The 17415-nt window shown below is 42.7% G+C and overlaps 1 long non-coding RNA gene across 1 annotated transcript; it reads right to left on the bottom strand.

Annotated features, from left to right (window-relative positions):
- LOC307215833 lies at positions 1-12755 on the bottom strand. The gene is made up of 3 exons (XR_013838657.1): positions 12596-12755; positions 2155-2313; positions 1-152 (listed from the first exon to the last, which is right to left on the bottom strand). It is a non-coding gene; the product is annotated as an uncharacterized lncRNA (long non-coding RNA).
- Between the last annotated feature and the right edge of the window lie 4660 nt (positions 12756-17415).

The raw sequence follows: 17415 nt of genomic DNA, 5'->3' as shown, positions 1-17415 counted from the left end.
TTGCTTGGAAGCTTAACTTTATTGTGAACATAACACAACACTGGGCTAGGCTGATACTCTCCACTACCACTCTATTTGGTTTACAATGGGTCAGCAGCTGGGTCAGGGAAGTTGACAGAGAGTCGGGCTCTTAAGTAAACTGCTGTATTTCACTGAAAGAAAAACAAAATTGTTATTTGTTGCAAAATCTTGTTAACTGTGTTTGCTTTGGCATTTAGATGCCAAAGGCCAACAGGGTCAATATTTTTAATGGCTAAAATGAACTTTAAATGAAGAGTATAATTGAGATTCTGCTATCTGCAAGAGACCTGAAATGGTATATGAGAAATTTGGGTAAAATTTCCAGTGATACTTGACAACTCTACAGCTACATCTAATTCATTTATATACTGTATATTCATCTTACTTTTACAATTTATAATTTACCCTATGGCCAAAGTTATCTGAGCAGCATACAAGGCACAAAAACAAAAAATGCAATAAGATAACCAAATGCAACTAACCCAATATAATTATTGTGTGGTTGCACTTTGGAGTTATTTGGAATATTAGTAATACTGATTTTATTCATAAATATTTGTATGGCACATATTCAAACAATAGAATAGCAAAATCAGAATAAAATGCAGCTGACAGTCCAGCAGGCACTGTGAATTCAGTTCTTTGATCTCAGACATAATAAAAATCTTGCATGACAAACAAAATGTCATTAGCATTGGTGTGCCTTCCAGAACGCAGAAAGCAGGCAAGTCCATTGGAAGGGGGGCCATGACCTAGAAGGCCCTTCCCCCTGGTTGCTGCTAACCAAGATTGTGGCACAAGCAAGAAGGATTATTCAGATGATAGCAAGGCTGGAAGAGGACTGAGGGAGACAGGCAGTCCTACAGGAAATATACTCAAATATCGAAAGTGTGGCACACTTCCTGTTGAGTGTATTCTTTCATATTAGCTAGCAAAAGTTTCTGATGAGTCTCAAATAGAGAAAAAGAAAGTGAAGCCACTTCATGTATATCTAGGACTTGTCTGAACTGAAGTGGGATCTCTCCAAAGTGGCTCAAACTGAATTGGGGGCCTCCAAAGTGCTTCACATGTTTAAAATTCCCATAGAATTTGAAACATTTCTTCCCAAACTTGATAAGAAAAATGCCACAGTGGCAGGTAGGGGTGGGGAAGAAAGATTTGGTTTCTAATAAGAGGGACCAGGGCTCAGTCGCTGTGCTTTGTAGAAGGGAAATTGAAGCCATGTACCATCTTGTTCTTACGTATTTGCTAGTTCTGTTAGTGGTGCTTGCTTGGAAAATGCCAGGTGTTTAAGTCCTTCTGCCTCTCTGCCACATACCCATACCTCTGCTGCTGTCAAACGTGCCAGCTGAGCAGCAGACAAGCACGGAGCTGGTTTCTTTCTTTTTTCATTCATCATAACTCCCTAGTCCCCACCCCATCCTTCTGAAAAGTTACTTCACTAGGGGCTCCTCTATAATGTATGCCATTTTCATAATAAAACTGTTGCCCACAAAACCACAGGGGGAAAGCAAATCACACTGAGTTCTCATTTCCCACAACACCCCTCCCCCTTTAAAAGTCTCCAGCACAAAAACTCTTAACCAGGGTTTTTGTTCAGCTGGAGCTCACCAGAACTCAGTTCTGGCACCTCTGTTTGGGGTGAGTTCCAGCACCACTTCTTTTAGAAAAATAGCACGCTCTTGATCTATTTGCCCATAGCTTGTCAGGTTTATTACCTGGAGACACTTCTCTCATGTATGCTATTTTCATGCAAACTCCTCACAAAATTTATGTGAAATGGTATCTAACCACTGTAAACTTCGGATGGTTCCGTTTTGCTTGGCAGGTAGGTATGAAGATAAAATGTAAACAAATAGCAACAACAACAACTATGTGATGAAGCTTTATTTGGGCCTGTTCCATGTTTGATTCTACCCCAGGTAAAGAATTACAGAAACAATCCTTGAACTTAGAAAACTAGTACATCATGAAGAAAAATTCTAGCCATTTTCCCCCACTCAACTCAATTTTTTAATGAAGAACTCTTCTCAAATGTTGGCTACCCACTACATTTAACATCTACTACTCCCCATGTTTAAAGGGGAGGGGAGAAAGGAATACATGCAACCAGAGAAAAAGCAGTGTGCATACCTGTGGGAGACCTGTTAGGAGGAGTTGTAAGATACAAGCTTGTGTGGTCCCCTTGGCTGAGGCATATTTGCTACTTGTGAGGTCTGGGTTACAGTCCAGCCTGGGCGACAGAACTTTGTGGGAGGCCTGAAGCAAGCTGCCATCCATTAACTACTGCATCTGTAAAATATAACAATTTGCACCTATCAGAGTTGGGAAACTTAAAGGAGGCTGCCACACAAGAGAGCTGCATCAACTCCTGTAAGTGGATGGGCAAGAAGAGCTACAGCAGAAGCATCTCTCTTGATATCTGAAATGAAAAAGAGGAACAGAAGTCTTAGCTGCTGATGCTCTGAGTCCAGAGTCTCCCGCTGCATTCATGGATAATGCTGTTTGAATAATAATAATTTAATAATAATAGTTTATTATTTATACCCCGCCCATCTGGCTGGGCTTCCCCAGCCACTCTGGGCAACTTCCAACAAAATATTAAAATACAGTAATCCATCAAACATTAACAGCTTCCGTAAACAGGGATGCCTTCAGATGTCTTCTAAAAGTCTGGTAGTTGAAGGTGCACAGTGCAGTGTGGCTTTAAATGAAACGATGGATGAAACATCGGGGCTTAGATGGAAACATTTTAAAAGTTGGCCATTCTGGAAATAGACATAAAGGTAAAGGAACCCCTGACCATTAGGTCCAGTCGTGGCCGACTCTGGGGTTGCAGCGCTCATCTCGCTTTATTGGTTGAGGGTGGCCAGCATTACTAAACTGCTTTTGGCGAACCAGAGCAGTGCACGGAAATGCCGTTTACCTTCCCGCTGGAGCGGTACCTATTTATCTACTTGCACTTGGACGTGCTTTCGAACTGCTAGGTCGGCAGGAGCTGGGACCGAGCAACGGGAGCTCACTACGTGGCCGGGATTCGAACCGCCGACCTTCTGATCGGCAAGTCCTAGGTTTAACCCACAGCGCCACCTGCATGGTACTGACCAAATACCAATATTCCACCAGTTTGCAGAGCAGAAAGAGAGAGAAAGGAAGCAGCATTATTCTATCACTGCTGCTCAGAGCTGTTTCGGCTCTTCCACAAGTATCACCTAACAGCAGTCATTTCATCAAGCTGTCTGCACTGTTTCCGCCCCACCTGGTCAATATAACCTTAAGAACTGGGGCATGAGCGTTTTCCTTTCCCTTTCCCTCCCCCTTCCCATTCCCTTTTATGTCAACTATTTTAGATTGTTTTTCATTTATCTGCTCTGGAAGTTTGTTTGTTTTTTTGGCTAAAGGTTGGAATAAAACACTTTATAACTAAATAAGCTAATGCACTGTGCCAAGTCTTCACCTGCTGCTTTTAGAAAAGTCACCAATAAAAAGAAGATATTTTTAGAACTGTCACCAAGGGGTAGGTGAAAAATAGAAATAAGTGATGCAGAAAGAGTATTGAATCCAGTAATATTTTTACAGGGCAGCACTGGGAAAAATATACACAATGGCTCTTTTCAACTAATTTTACTCAGCGTAGACCCACTGAAATTAATAATCAAATAAATAACTCTGCCTGTGCCTAGAAATTGTGTGTGGGGTATCTGTTGTTGTTGTTGTTGTTGTTGTTGTTGTTGTTGTTGTTGTTGTTGTTGTTATTATTATTATTATTATTATTATATTTTAATGTATTGTGTGTTTTAAGCCATGATAAATTATGTTGCTAATGTTGCACACCTCCCAGGGATCTTGGGTGTAGGGCAGTATATGCACTGAATTACTACTCTTTCTCCTCTCTTCTTTACTATATCCCACCTTCCAGAGTTGTGTGCTGGTGTTAAAATACAGATTTTGCAGCTGGAGTCCTGCAGGCCAAAGCTGGGATCTAGGAGGTTTGAGTGCAACCTTCTGCTTAGTTATGCAAGCGCACCGTACATTTAAAGCACCAATGCCATCCTCCACCAAGAATCATGGAAAAAGGAGACTGCAGAAGCGTCTCAGGGGCTTTGGTCTCACTCTTCTCCCTCATGATAGCCAGGGCAGTTTGGTGCAGTGGCTACAGTTCTAATTCAAAACTCTCCTCAGACATTAACTTCACCAGGGGAGTCTGCAAAAGGCAGACAGAGGCAATTCTTAAGATGTCTTAGCAGAGAGGAGCTACATTTTGCTTTGTAACAGGTACAGGATCTCAAGAATTAGAAGGGACTCAGGACATCATCCAAACTGACCCCCCCCAAATCTCATAACAATACAATACAGTTTAGATTGAAATTGTATATATAGTAACAGAAAATTAAAATGGGACCTATTCAACATTCCATAGTAAGGGGATGTTACAATGTGGAAAGATATGGAAAAACATGGGTGTTCTTTTTTAAAGCAACAAACCTGAAAGCAGGTGTACCGTGACACCCAACCAAGATGGCACAAAGAGACCTGAAAGATGTTAAGATGTGTAGTCTCCTCTACTGCATGACAGAAGATAGTAATATTTCTTTTGAAATATGTACTGTACGTATCATTGATGAGAAAACATTGCAAGGAGTTGTTTTGATTGTGTAAAAATGTGCAACAGTTTCTCCATCTGTGTGTATTTACCACAGGGTGGCGTAATGGTTAGAGCGTTGGGCTACAATCTGGGAGAGCAGGATTCAAATCTCCACTTAGCCATGAAGCTCCCTGGGTGGCCCTGGAGTCAGTTGCCACTTCTTAGCTCAACCTCCTTCGCAGGTTGTTGTGAGGATGAAATGGGAAGGAGGAAGAGAACCAGGTACACAACCTTGAGATCCTTGGAAGAGAAAGGTGGTATATAAATGTAAAAATAAATAAAAGATAAAATACAGCAAAAATGAGAGCATAAAAATCTTTTTGGAATTAGACATGTTACAGTACATTAAGTGTGTAGTGTTGTCAATGTTTTGTTTTGTTTTTTGAAACTGATATGGGGAGGTGATTTTACAGCAAGATTACAGTGTTTGGGGAAGGGAAGTTTAATCTCACTCATGGAATGATACAGACAGCCCTGAGATGGGTGACTTGGGAATGTCAGGCAGCCCTACCCAGAACTGAGAGAACTCCTGCCCTGTTGTGCCTTGAGCCCTTGCCATGCAGTCTCTCTAATTTTAAGAAGTGGCACTCACACACCATTCACATGTGCCAAGCTTAGTGGGAGAGGGAGGGGAGTTGGAGAGCAAGTGAACAAGTGCTGGGGGGGGGGAAGCAGGTTGCTGGTGCTTTCTTGCAGAGGCAATGGCCATATCCACCAATTTTGTGGGGGCCTGGCCCCCCTCAAACATGTTATTGGGCCCCTCGGAGTTGGCATCTATGCTCTGGGCAGCTGATGAGTGACCAGCCACATTAAACAAAGGTTCTGTGCTAAGTCCAGCTCTCCCTGGAGGGCAGGTTCCAGAAGGTGATGCTGGGGGTCTACTGTTTAGGTAGCTCCTGAATATTGGGTCTGTGCTATCTCATTGTTGTTGTTTAGTCGTTTAGTCGTGTCCGACTCTTCGTGACCCCATGGACCAGAGAACACCAGGCACTCCTGTCCTCCACTGCCCCCCGCAGCTTGGTCAGACTCATGCTGGTAACCTCGAAAACACTATCCAACCATCTCATCCTCTGTCGCCCCCTTCTCCTTGTGCCCTCCATCTTTCCCAACATCAGGGTCTTCTCCAGGGAGTCTTCTCTTCTCATGAGGTGGCCAAAGTATTGGAGCCTCAGCTTCACAATCTGTCCTTCCAGTGAGCACTCAGGGCTGATTTCCTTCAGAATGGAGAGGTTTGATCTTCTTGCAGTCCATGGGACTCTCAAGAGTCTCCTCCAGCACCATAATTCAAAAGCATCAATGCTATCTCATAGGTATCTGTTTTATCCCACATGTCCTTCAGCAGATATGAAACTACTGCAATAGGACTTTGGGGGATTTGGAGTGTGTCATCAATCCTTCCTCCAGATAAGACAGAGGCTGTTTGGTCAGCAGGAAACCTCTCCTGGAAGTGGTTTGTTGTGCATCACCCCCTGAAGGAGCAGGTCTGCAGTCTGGGAGTGCATCCGAACCAGCTTTGCTCCTGGAGGGGCAGATTGTGGCTGTGGACAGGAGGGTAGTTCTATATCACACCCTTTTGTCACACCCAGGTCAGGCACCTGCGATGCCCTATACCTGGGGTAGTTCTTAGGGAGTGCTCAACTCATGTGGAATGAGGCTACCACCTTAGTTTTGAGGAGCTTGTTATTCAGAGCATATCACCCCAGTATGTTTTGTTCTTCACAGGCTTCGGGTTTGTTTCCAATCCCAATTCATGATGCTGGTTCCCTCAGGTCCTAAACAGCTTGCTTGGGTTTAGGGGACTGTATTTGAAAGACTGGTTACTTTCATAATATTTCTTGCCCAGTGAAATATTTGGAAGGGGATTTTGCTTAACACACACATACCCCACCCACGTAAGGTGAGGGCGTGAATGTACAGAGAAGCTGACACATTTATCAGAGTTCCTTATATATTTTGGCACTGTTTTGAGGCTTGCCCCCCCCTTTTTGCATGGTGTTTTGTGCAGGGCTCCCCTCTTCTTTCTTTTATTGTTGCTTTGCCAACAACATCAAAATGAGCAGTCTGGAAAAGGCAACTGTTTTGCATAAGAAATGAAGTTATTTATAATGCAAATAAAAAAGGCATTTTATCTCCCTCAGCTAGGGTTTCCCATCCCCACAACATACCTCTGGTTGATTTTAAATAGGCTTTACTTTTACTACTAGCTCACTTCCCCCACATCATGTGGCAGAAAAACCCTTTCATGGCTGCAGCCGGTGAATCTATGCATCATATGTGAGTTTCCAGGCAAATATATTATAAGCCAGTGTTTCTCAAAGAGGTTCACTCCCCAACTGTTGGGCCCTCAACAACAGTGAGACTACAACTCCCATCATCCCGGACCACTGGTCCTGCTAGCTAGGGATTATGGAAGTTGTAATCTAACAATAGTTGGGGACCTGAGTTTGATAAATACTGTATGTGATGCTGGAACCTTGGTATCAGGTCCTTCCTGCTCTCTCCATAATATGCAGGGACAGACATATGACATGAATTCCAAATTGTTGGATACCACTGGGAGGGTGGGGAGGCTTGAAAATGGCACATCACACGTGATATGGGAAGAAGCAGCGAACCTTACACATGTGTTCAACTTCTGCCTTAATTCATGCTCTACAATTGCAGGTGCCCTCTTACAAATGCAGGGAATGAAGTGGCTCCTTTCTCTCTACCACTGAATCCTCACTGAAGTGTCTGGCCTCTGTCATCAGTGCTGTGCTGCTACAGAATGCAGAAGGATGGCACACTCATCCAAACAAACAAGATCCTTCCATTTACAACACTGACCTAATGCCTTGCATCTAGTTTACAGTGCGAAGGGCACTTTTGGTATAGAGGAGTATTGAACTATGTGCAGTCTGATGAGCTGCAAGCCAGACATGGATTGTCCCTATTTTCAAAAAGGAGAAAAGAGAGGACCCAAATAATTACCGCCCAGTCAGTCTGACATCAATACCAGGGAAGATTCTGGAGCAGATCATTAAGCAAACAGTCTGTGAGCACCTAGAAAGGAATACTGTGATCACCAATAGTCAGCATGGATTTCTGAAAAATAAGTCGTGTCAGACTAACCTGATCTCGTTTTTTGACAGAATTACAAGCCTGGTAGATGAAGGGAACGCAATGGATGTAGCCTACCTTGATTTCAGCAAGGCATTTGACAAGGTGCTCCATGATATTCTAGAGAACTGGGCCAAAACAAACAAGATGAATTTTAACAGGGAGAAATGTAAAGTATTGCACTTGGGCCAAAAAAAATGAGAGGCACAAATACAAGATGGGTGACACCTGGCTTGAGAGCAGTACATGTGAAAAGGATCTAGGAGTCTTGGTTGACCACAAACTTGACATGAGCCAACAGTGTGACGCGGCAGCTAAAAAAGCCAATGCAATTCTGGGCTGCATCAATAGGCGTATAGCATCTAGATCAAGGGAAGTAATAGTGCCACTGTATTCTGCTCTGGTCAGACCTCACCTGGAGTACTGTGTCCAGTTCTGGGCACCACAGTTCAAGAAGGACACGGACAAACTGGAATGTGTCCAGAGGAAGGCAACCAAAATGGTCAAAGGCCTGGAAACGATGCCTTATGAGGAACGGCTAAGGGAGCTGGGCATGTTTAGCCTGGAGAAGAGGAGGTTAAGGGGTGATATGATAGCCATGTTCAAATATATAAAAGGATGTCACATAGAGGAGGGAGAAAGGTTGTTTTCTGCTGCTCCAGAGAAGCGGACACAGAGCAATGGATCCAAATTACAAGAAAGAAGATTCCACCTAAACATTAGGAAGAACCTCCTGACAGTAAGAGCTGTTTGACAGTGGAATTTTCTGCCAAGGAGTGTGGTGGAGTCTCCTTCTTTGGAGGTCTTTAAGCAGAGGCTTGACAACCATATGTCAGGAGTGCTCTGATGGTGTTTCCTGCTTGGCAGGGGGTTGGACTCGATGGCCCTTGTGGTCTCTTCCAACTCTATGATTCTATGATTTATCACCTTTGTGAGAATTGGGGCAATAGAATTACAGGGAAAGCTGATGGATGGCCCATCATGGGGTGGGTGGGATGCTAACATCAGCTTTGCAGAATGGTGGCTATTACGTGCTTGGAGTCATACCCAAAAACTGCAGGACATTCTGTGCAGCCACCACATCAATATTTCCCATATATAAATAGAACAGCAGTGAAGAAAGCTGTATACTTGCTGCTGAAGCCACAAAACCTGTGGCTTTGAAAACTGGGATGGGAATAAGTTCTGCCATTTATAGAGGAAAAACAGTGATTCATTATCTCCACGGGTGCTTGGAGAGGTGGGGGAAGGGAGGAAACTTTAAAAACATCTACATGTTCTCTCTCCAGATCAATGGACCTGTATTCAGCAAGTGGCCCAGAGATAACCCTCAGTTGCTGCAAATCCTTACATCAACAAGGGCTCTCATAGATGAGTGGGGTGGGGGTGGAGAAGGCTGAGATGCCGTAGGATGGTCTGTAATTCAGAGATGCTGTAGGATGGAGACAGTAATTCAGCTTTACAATGCCCCTCCCCCATCCGTGCAAATCAGAAACACACAACAGAAGATGAGTTTGCGTGGGTTTCCAAATTCATGTCCCTTTCCTCTTCTGTTTATTAGGGCTAACGTTCTCACATGTCCTTTCCTCTGGCTCAAAGCTGAGCTAGAAGTTACCTTGTACTCTGTGTGTGTGTGTGTGTGTGTGTGTGTGTGAGAGAGAGAGAGAGAGAGAGAGAGAGAGAGAGAGAGAGAGAGGTGAGGACCAGCAAGCAGGCAGGACCACCCTTGTTGCACCCAGCAATTCCTTCCTGATAATCTTCTATATTTCAGAAAAACAAAAATGAGCCCCAGTTTCTTTCAACACAGTTAAAAGGGGTGGGATAAAAGGGCTGAGGGAAAGAGAGAATGAGGAAACTTTGTCCTTGGTGTCCTAAATGCATTTCCTTTAACAAGAAGTTATATTATGAAAAATGTAAGAAGTAAGAAGGACAAACTGCATTAAAAATTAGAGGAGGTGGATTAGTGGCAGTTGCAGTTATGAATGAATGAATAACTTATTACAGCTACAGACCAATGGATCAGAAGCATGTAATATACTTATAATTTTCATAGTGTTTTAGATCTTAAAACAGTCCACATACATGATATCAGCCATAAAAAATATTTTAAAAAATGTACAGAATGACTATTTCTAGCCTAATTCAAGTATAAATATAAATGTAGTTCTGACTTGTCTCCTATTATGATGATGTTATGATGATAAAGAAATTAAGAACAAGAATATTTAGAAGACATGCAAGTACAGGAGGAGAACTATCTTGTAGTACCATATGGTAAGACAGGGGCAGAACCTTTGGAGAACTTACACATCCCTATTCTCAGGAATAAGACACATTGAGTTCAGGTCGACTTACTCCCAGGTAAGTGTGTAGAGGATTGCAGCCATAGTTATCCTGCGGGTCAGTATTTTCCGATATTTCAAGTTGTACAAATACTTAAGAAAGCAAGGTTCACTGAGAGATAAAACAGATTTCGAACTACTCAAACTCCAGAACTATCTGGAGATGGTGTTTTCAGTTTTGCCTAGGGGAGCCAGCTCTGGGCTCCGTCATGGATCCTCAGACAGACAGGGCAAACTAGGCAGTTTCCCCCAGGCAAAGGTTAACAAATTAGACAGTAGATGGAATCAAGTATCATGGGTGTAGCCAGGATTTATATTGGGGGGGGGGGGGGTGGTGGACACCCACCTGTCATCATCCTCTGTCTGACTCTGTCTAGCAGATTTGGAATGAAATGTCTCAACAACAGTTGTATTAAATTACTTTCTTTTGACCCCATGTGCTCAGAAATATCTGTCAACATTTTCAGTCATTTGAAAACTATGAAGTTAAATAAAAAAAATTAAAATCAGGGAGTACCTTTCCATGCGGTTAACAAGAATATTTTGCAAAATTACAAAGAACATGCATTTTTCATCTTATTTTTAAAAAATCTAAACTAAAACAAATTCCTCCTTTTTTCCAGTGCAGTTTTTGTAAGCAAAGCCCACTGAGATGCTCCCCTGGCCTTGTCAACCTTAGCCAGGTCTTTACTCTCCACAAGGTACTGAATGAATGCTCTATGGTACAAACTGGGCATGGCTGAGCAAAAGAGATGAGCAGAGCCATTTTTGTGGCTGGGCAAAAGATTTCTGCCTCTTTTACTAGGTCTGCTATGTTCAGCTCTTTTAAGTGCTCTTTGTTGAGTTTCTTCTTCTACCTGGTGAACCATAGTTCAGCTTCGGAGCTTAAGACTTGCAACTTATAAAAACTCAAGAACCGTTTGGCTTTCATCTTGAAGTCTTGAATGGTCACCTCCAACATTATATGGGGTGCAGAGCCAAAAGTGAAAAAGCAGGTGAATGCTCTTCTGAGAAATTCACCTTAGCAGGGGGTTGGACTCGATGGCCCTTGTGGTCTCTTCCAACTCTATGATTCTATGATTCTATAAATGTTGCTCCAACAAGGACACTGTCTAAGGACTATAAATAGCCTGTGGGAAACTTCCAATTATTTCTTGACAGGTGGTGCAGGTGCCTATTCTCAGGAGAAAATGCTGGAAACTATGAGAAGCTTCCAGAACCAAGCTACCTGCAACACGATTGGTGAATTCATGGAAGCCACGACTATTGTTCAGTCAGGTTGCTATTTATGTCACTAGAATGAGACACTTATTAAATGTTAAAATAACTACCACCAGTGCTTTTTTCCAGGGCACCTCTTTTTGTTGTTGTTAAAAAGTGTGTCATTTAACTTCATGGTGAGTACTGGCACCTATTTTTATAGAAAAAAAGCACTGACTACCACCAGCACAACCAATGTCTAAACCTGAAGCCGCTTTTGAGGTTGAGGCAAAGGCCAAGCAGCTCTCCTGCCCCTGCTCCCCATTTGGCCCTGATGTAGGATAGTGGAAGCATTTTGGGAGCTGCACGGACAATATTGACCTGCCTCCCTGTACTTTGCAGCCCCAAGCAATGGCAAAACTACATGAGGAACAGTGAGGCAGATGATCAAGCTGCCAGAAGTTTCTTAAAAGAACACTGGAACACAACTGCAACTTCTTGGGCTATTTTTTCTTATCAAAATCACCCCTTTTCCTGTTGCTTTCCCACCTGCAGAAGGAAAGATGATGGAACTCTCCCACTCTTCTCCCCCACTCTATGGAAGGGAATGTGTTAAGTACACACACACAAACACAGGTTTCAAAACCTCCTCAGCTGCATTTCTGTAAAAAAATAAAAAAGCTATAAGGTGTGTCCCAGTGCCCCTTCTAGTTTGTCCCCAATTCAAACGGGACACCAGCTTACAAACCGAGAAATTTCCTGGCCTTAGCTGATCCTAGCAGAGTCATATAACCTGATCAGTTTTCTGACACTAAAACCAGTTTCTCACACTGAGGGTGTGTACCCAGAACAGATTGTACAATGGGTAACCAATGAGAAGGCCACAACCAGAGACCTGATTCTTATTATGTGGAGTTTCTGGGAAGTCTTTGGTTGCACATCTACACTTTGGCCAAGTCTGTTGGTTTAGCATCTTCCAGAGTGATTGAACAACAGCAAAAGTCACTTAGCGAGCCCATGGAATCACCTACTTGAGAAATAAATTGAGTGAATAAGAGTGCTTCACTTATAAAGAATGATGGAAGTGATGAGTGGATGCAACTCAGTTTGGAATATACCTGCAGAAGGCTTTGTGTTTGGACAGGTCAGAGCATCTCCAGAAGTTCAGCTGTTTCAATAGCTTTACTCCTGAGCAATGTTGTTAGTTCAGAGGGTCAGTACATAAACCTGTAGATGATGATTTCCAGTACAGTGGTGGCATAATATGTGCCAGTTTGTAGCGTCTTACCTTGGATGACATGCTTCACCAACTCTCTTTCTCTCAGGCCCGGAGGGTTTTGCTTGCTCTTCAACATTCCACCAGTTCTGGTGTGCTTTCAGCTGCTCTAGGCTCTAACTCTGCTCAGCTTGTGTAGCTCAAGCGTGTTAGCTTTTAGCAGAAGAGAACACACTCTCTCACACACACACACTACTTGCATTCAAGGAAATTCGTGAGGCTGGGGTGCAATTTAGGTTAAGCAGCATGTAATTACATCGTTTGGCACTTGGAGTGTGGCCAGGACACTAGAGGCAAACACCTGTACTCTTGCGAAACCTAGCATGGGAAAATAAGTAACTAATGAAGAGAAATCCAAGTCCTCACCCCTTTTTTCACATTCAGGTTCCAGGCATGTAAAATGACCTGTTATGCTAGATCTGCAACTACAAACTGAATTTTCCTAAATTCTGTAATTTTGAACTGTGACAGGTGAGAGGGGAGATGGGTGGCATATAGCAGGGTTGATGGAGTTGATAATGTTGCAGATCCAGGGTCCAGTGTCTCTGGCAGTCGAACTGCTCCAAGAACCCAAGCAGGAGATATTTGCCTGGCAGCCCTCTGTGGTTTTGGTATTTCGAGATTAGCTATGTATGGCATTTGGGAAGTCAAGTATCTTCTAGTTTCACTAATTAAAATTTTGGGGGACCTGGCTAGGTCTACCTGTCGTTCTAGATCTACCACACACTGTTTAATGTTTTTTGCTTGTTCATGCCCCATGTTGAGTAGGATCTGTGGATTGAGTCCTATAGTTGTTATTATATTTTCCACTGCTCGTTTCCATGTGGACTGAAATTCATCCAATAGTCAGGAAAGCAATGCCACACAGAAGGAAGGCTAGTCTCAGCCAGTAATTAAGAGTGGCAAGCCACACTCTGGCCTTGATTCTTATGAATCCAGTTTTGAGGCGTATGGTGGCATTGGATACATATTTAGGTACTTGTAGAACAGATCTTAGGAATTTAGATTGCACCAATTCTAATGGAGTGCAGTTGGCGAAGGGGCCTAATTGGGCACCGTATAACAATTGTGCAATCGATTTGACCTCAAACAGGTTTTTTTTTTAAAATAATATTTATTAAAGTTTCAACAATTACAGAAAGAAAAAATAAACATACCACATTAAGCAAAAACAAAACAACACACCACAATATAAAAAAGAGGAAAGAAAAAAACAACAAAAAACAGAGAAATAAAGCCCATTAAACAAAAACAAAAACGCAAAAAAGAAAATGCATCAGATCTCCTCATTACCATTCTTTCATTAGCTTATTTCCTTGACCTCCTCACACCTCCCTTTTTTGTATTCTAGGTCTATTATCTATTTCAGCAAATCCATTCCCTCTTTTATAATTTTGGTCCTGTAAATTGTCTTGATATAATGTAGCTTTACTTTTCCTCCTTTCACCAATTAACAGTCAGTTATTCCCAAATCCTTTATAACCTTCCTGCTAAAATCATATAATATTGTTCCAACATCCTTCTAACAGATATTAATTTTACAGTGTTTCTGTAAATAGTCTGTAAATTTCCTCCAATCTTCTTCCACCGACTCTTCTCCCTGGTCTCGGATTCTGCCAGTCATTTCCGCCAGTTCCATATAGTCCATCACCTTCATCTGCCATTCTTCCCGGGTGGGTAAATCTTGTGTCTTCCAATACTTTGCAATAAGTATTCCAATACTTTGCAATAAGTATTCTTGCTGCTGTTGTAGCATACATAAAGAAAGTTCTGTCCTTCTTTGGCACCAAGTGGCCGACCATGCCCAGGAGAAAGGCCTCTGGTTTCTTCAGAAAGGTATATTTAAATACCTTTTTCATTTCATTATAGATCATCTCCCAGAAGGTCTTAATCCTTGGGCATGTCCACCAAAGGTGAAAGAATGTACAGTGGTGCCCCGCAAGATGAATGCCTCGCAAGACGGAAAACTCGCTAGACGAAAGAGTTTTCCATTTTGGAGGTGCTTCGCAAAACGAATTTCCTATGGGCTTGCTTCGCAAGACGAAAATGTCTTGCGAGTTCCTGCAGTTTTTTTCCCTTCCCCCCCTTTTTCTAAGCCGCTAAGCCGCTTATCCGCTTATCCGCTTATCCGCTAAGCTGATAAGCCGCTAAAAGCCGCTAAAAGCCGCTAAAAGCCGCTAAAAGCCGCTAAACCGCTAATCCGCTAAGACGTCAATGGGCTTGCTTCGCAAGACGAAAAAACCGCTAGACGAAGAGAATCGCGGAACGGATTCTTTTTGTCTTGCGAGGCACCACTGTACCTTCGGTCTCTTTACATTTCCAACATTTATTATCGGGCAGATGATAGATTTTTGCAAGCTTACTGGTGTCATGTACCACCTGTATATCATTTTCATTATATTCTCTCTTAAGGCCGTGAATTTCATACCTGTGGTCCATAACTGTTCCCAGTCAGCCATCATAATATTATGTCCAACGTCTTGTGCCCATTTAATCATAACAGATTTCACCGTTTCATCCTGAGTATTCCATTTCAACAGCAAGTTATACATTCTTGATAAGTTCTTAATTTTAGGATCTAGCAGTTCTGTTTCCAATTTTGATTTTTCCACCTGGAAGCCAATTTTTTTGTCCAAATTATAAGCCTCCATTATCTGGTAATAATGAAGCCAATCTCGCACTCTATTTTTTAATTTTTCAAAACTCTGCAATTTTAGTCTGTCTCCCTCTTGTTCCAAAATTTCCCAATATTTCGGCCATTTGGCCTCCATATTGAGCTTTTTCTGAGCTTTCGATTCCATTGGTGACAGCCACCTTGGGGTTTTATTTTCAAGCAAGTCCTTATATCTTATCCAAACATTAAACATTTCTGACAATATGGTTTTTAAACACTTTATGTGCTTTGACCTTATCATACCACAAATATGCATGCCACCCAAAAACATTGTTGAAACCTTCTAAATCCAACACATCAGTGTTCTCAAGAAGCATCCATTCTCTCAGCCAGCAAAATGCGGCTGATTCATAATAAAGTTTTAAGTCCGGCAGGGCAAATCCACCTATTTCTTTAGCATCAGTTAATATCTTAAATTTTATTTGAGGCTTCTTGCCCTGCCAGACAAATCTAGAAATATCATAGAATCATAGAGTTGGAAGAGACCACAAGGGCCATCGAGTCCAACCCCCTGCCAAGCAGGAAACACCATCAGAGCACTCCTGACATATGGTTGTCAAGCCTCTGCTTAAAGACCTCCAAAGAAGGAGACTCCACCACACTCCTTGGCAGCAAATTCCACTGTCGAACAGCTCTTACTGTCAGGAAGTTCTTCCTAATGTTTAGGTGGAATCTTCTTTCTTGTAGTTTGGATCCATTGCTCCGTGTCCGCTTCTCTGGAGCAGCAGAAAACAACCTTTCTCCCTCCTCTATGTGACATCCTTTTATATATTTGAACATGGCTATCATATCACCCCTTAACCTCCTCTTCTCCAGGCTAAACATGCCCAGCTCCCTTAGCCGTTCCTCATAAGGCATCATTTCCAGGCCTTTGACCATTTTGGTTGCCCTCCTCTGGACACGTTCCAGTTTTCCGTGTCCTTCTTGAACTGTGGTGCCCAGAACTGGACACAGTACTCCAGGTGAGGTCTGACCAGAGCAGAATACAGTGGAACTATTACTTCCCTTGATCTAGATGCTATACTCCTATTGATGCAGCCCAGAATTGCATTGGCTTTTTTAGCTGCCGCGTCACACTGTTGGCTCATGTCAAGTTTGTGGTCAACCAAGACTCCTAGATCCTTTTCACATGTACTGCTCTCAAGCCAGGTGTCACCCATCTTGTATTTGTGCCTCTCATTTTTTTGGCCCAAGTGCAATACTTTACATTTCTCCCTGTTAAAATTCATCTTGTTTGTTTTGGCCCAGTTCTCTAAACTGTCAAGGTCGTTTTGAAGTGTGATCCTGTCCTCTGGGGTGTTAGCCACCCCTCCCAGTTTGGTGTCATCTGCAAATTTGATCAGGATGCCCTTGAGTCCATCATCCAAGTCGTTGATAAAGATGTTGAATAAGACCGGGCCCAAGACAGATCCCTGATGCACTCCACTAGTCACTCTTCTCCAGGATGAAGAGGAACCATTGATGAGCACCCTTTGGGTTCGGTCAGACAGCCAGTTACAAATCCACTGAGTGGTAGCATAGTCAAGTCCGCATTTTACCAGCTTCTTTACAAGAATATCATGGGGCACCTTGTCAAATGCCTTGCTGAAATCAAGGTAGGCTACATCCACTGCGTTCCCTTCATCTACCAGGCTTGTAATTCTGTCAAAAAACGAGATCAGGTTAGTCTGACATGACTTATTTTTCAGGAATCCATGCTGACTATTGGTGATCACAGTATTCCTTTCTAGGTGCTCACAGACTGTTTGCTTAATGATCTGCTCCAGAATCTTCCCTGGTATTGATGTCAGACTGACTGGGCGGTAATTATTTGGGTCTTCTCTTTTCCCCTTTTTGAAAATAGGGACAACATTTGCCCTCCTCCAGTCTGCCGGGACTTTGCCTGTTCTCCAGGAATTCTCAAAGATGACTGCCAGTGGTTCTGAAATCACATCTGCCAGTTCTTTTAATACTCTTGGATGCAGTTCATCTGGCCCTGGAGACTTGAATACATCTAAACTAGCCAAGTATTCTTGTACTATCTCCTTAGTTATTCTGGGCTGTGTTTCCTCTGCTGAATCATTTGCTCCAAATTCTTCAGGTCGGGCATTGTTTTCTTTATCGGAGAAGACTGAGGCAAAGAAGGCATTGAGGAGTTCAGCCCTTTCTGTGTCCCCTG

This window comes from Podarcis cretensis (genome assembly GCF_951804945.1).
Source record: "Podarcis cretensis genome assembly, chromosome: 5".
In the NCBI taxonomy this organism is placed as follows: Eukaryota; Metazoa; Chordata; class Lepidosauria; order Squamata; family Lacertidae; genus Podarcis; species Podarcis cretensis.
The sequence above is the reverse complement of the archived record's forward strand: the minus strand, read 5'-3'. Positions and strand labels throughout refer to the sequence as shown.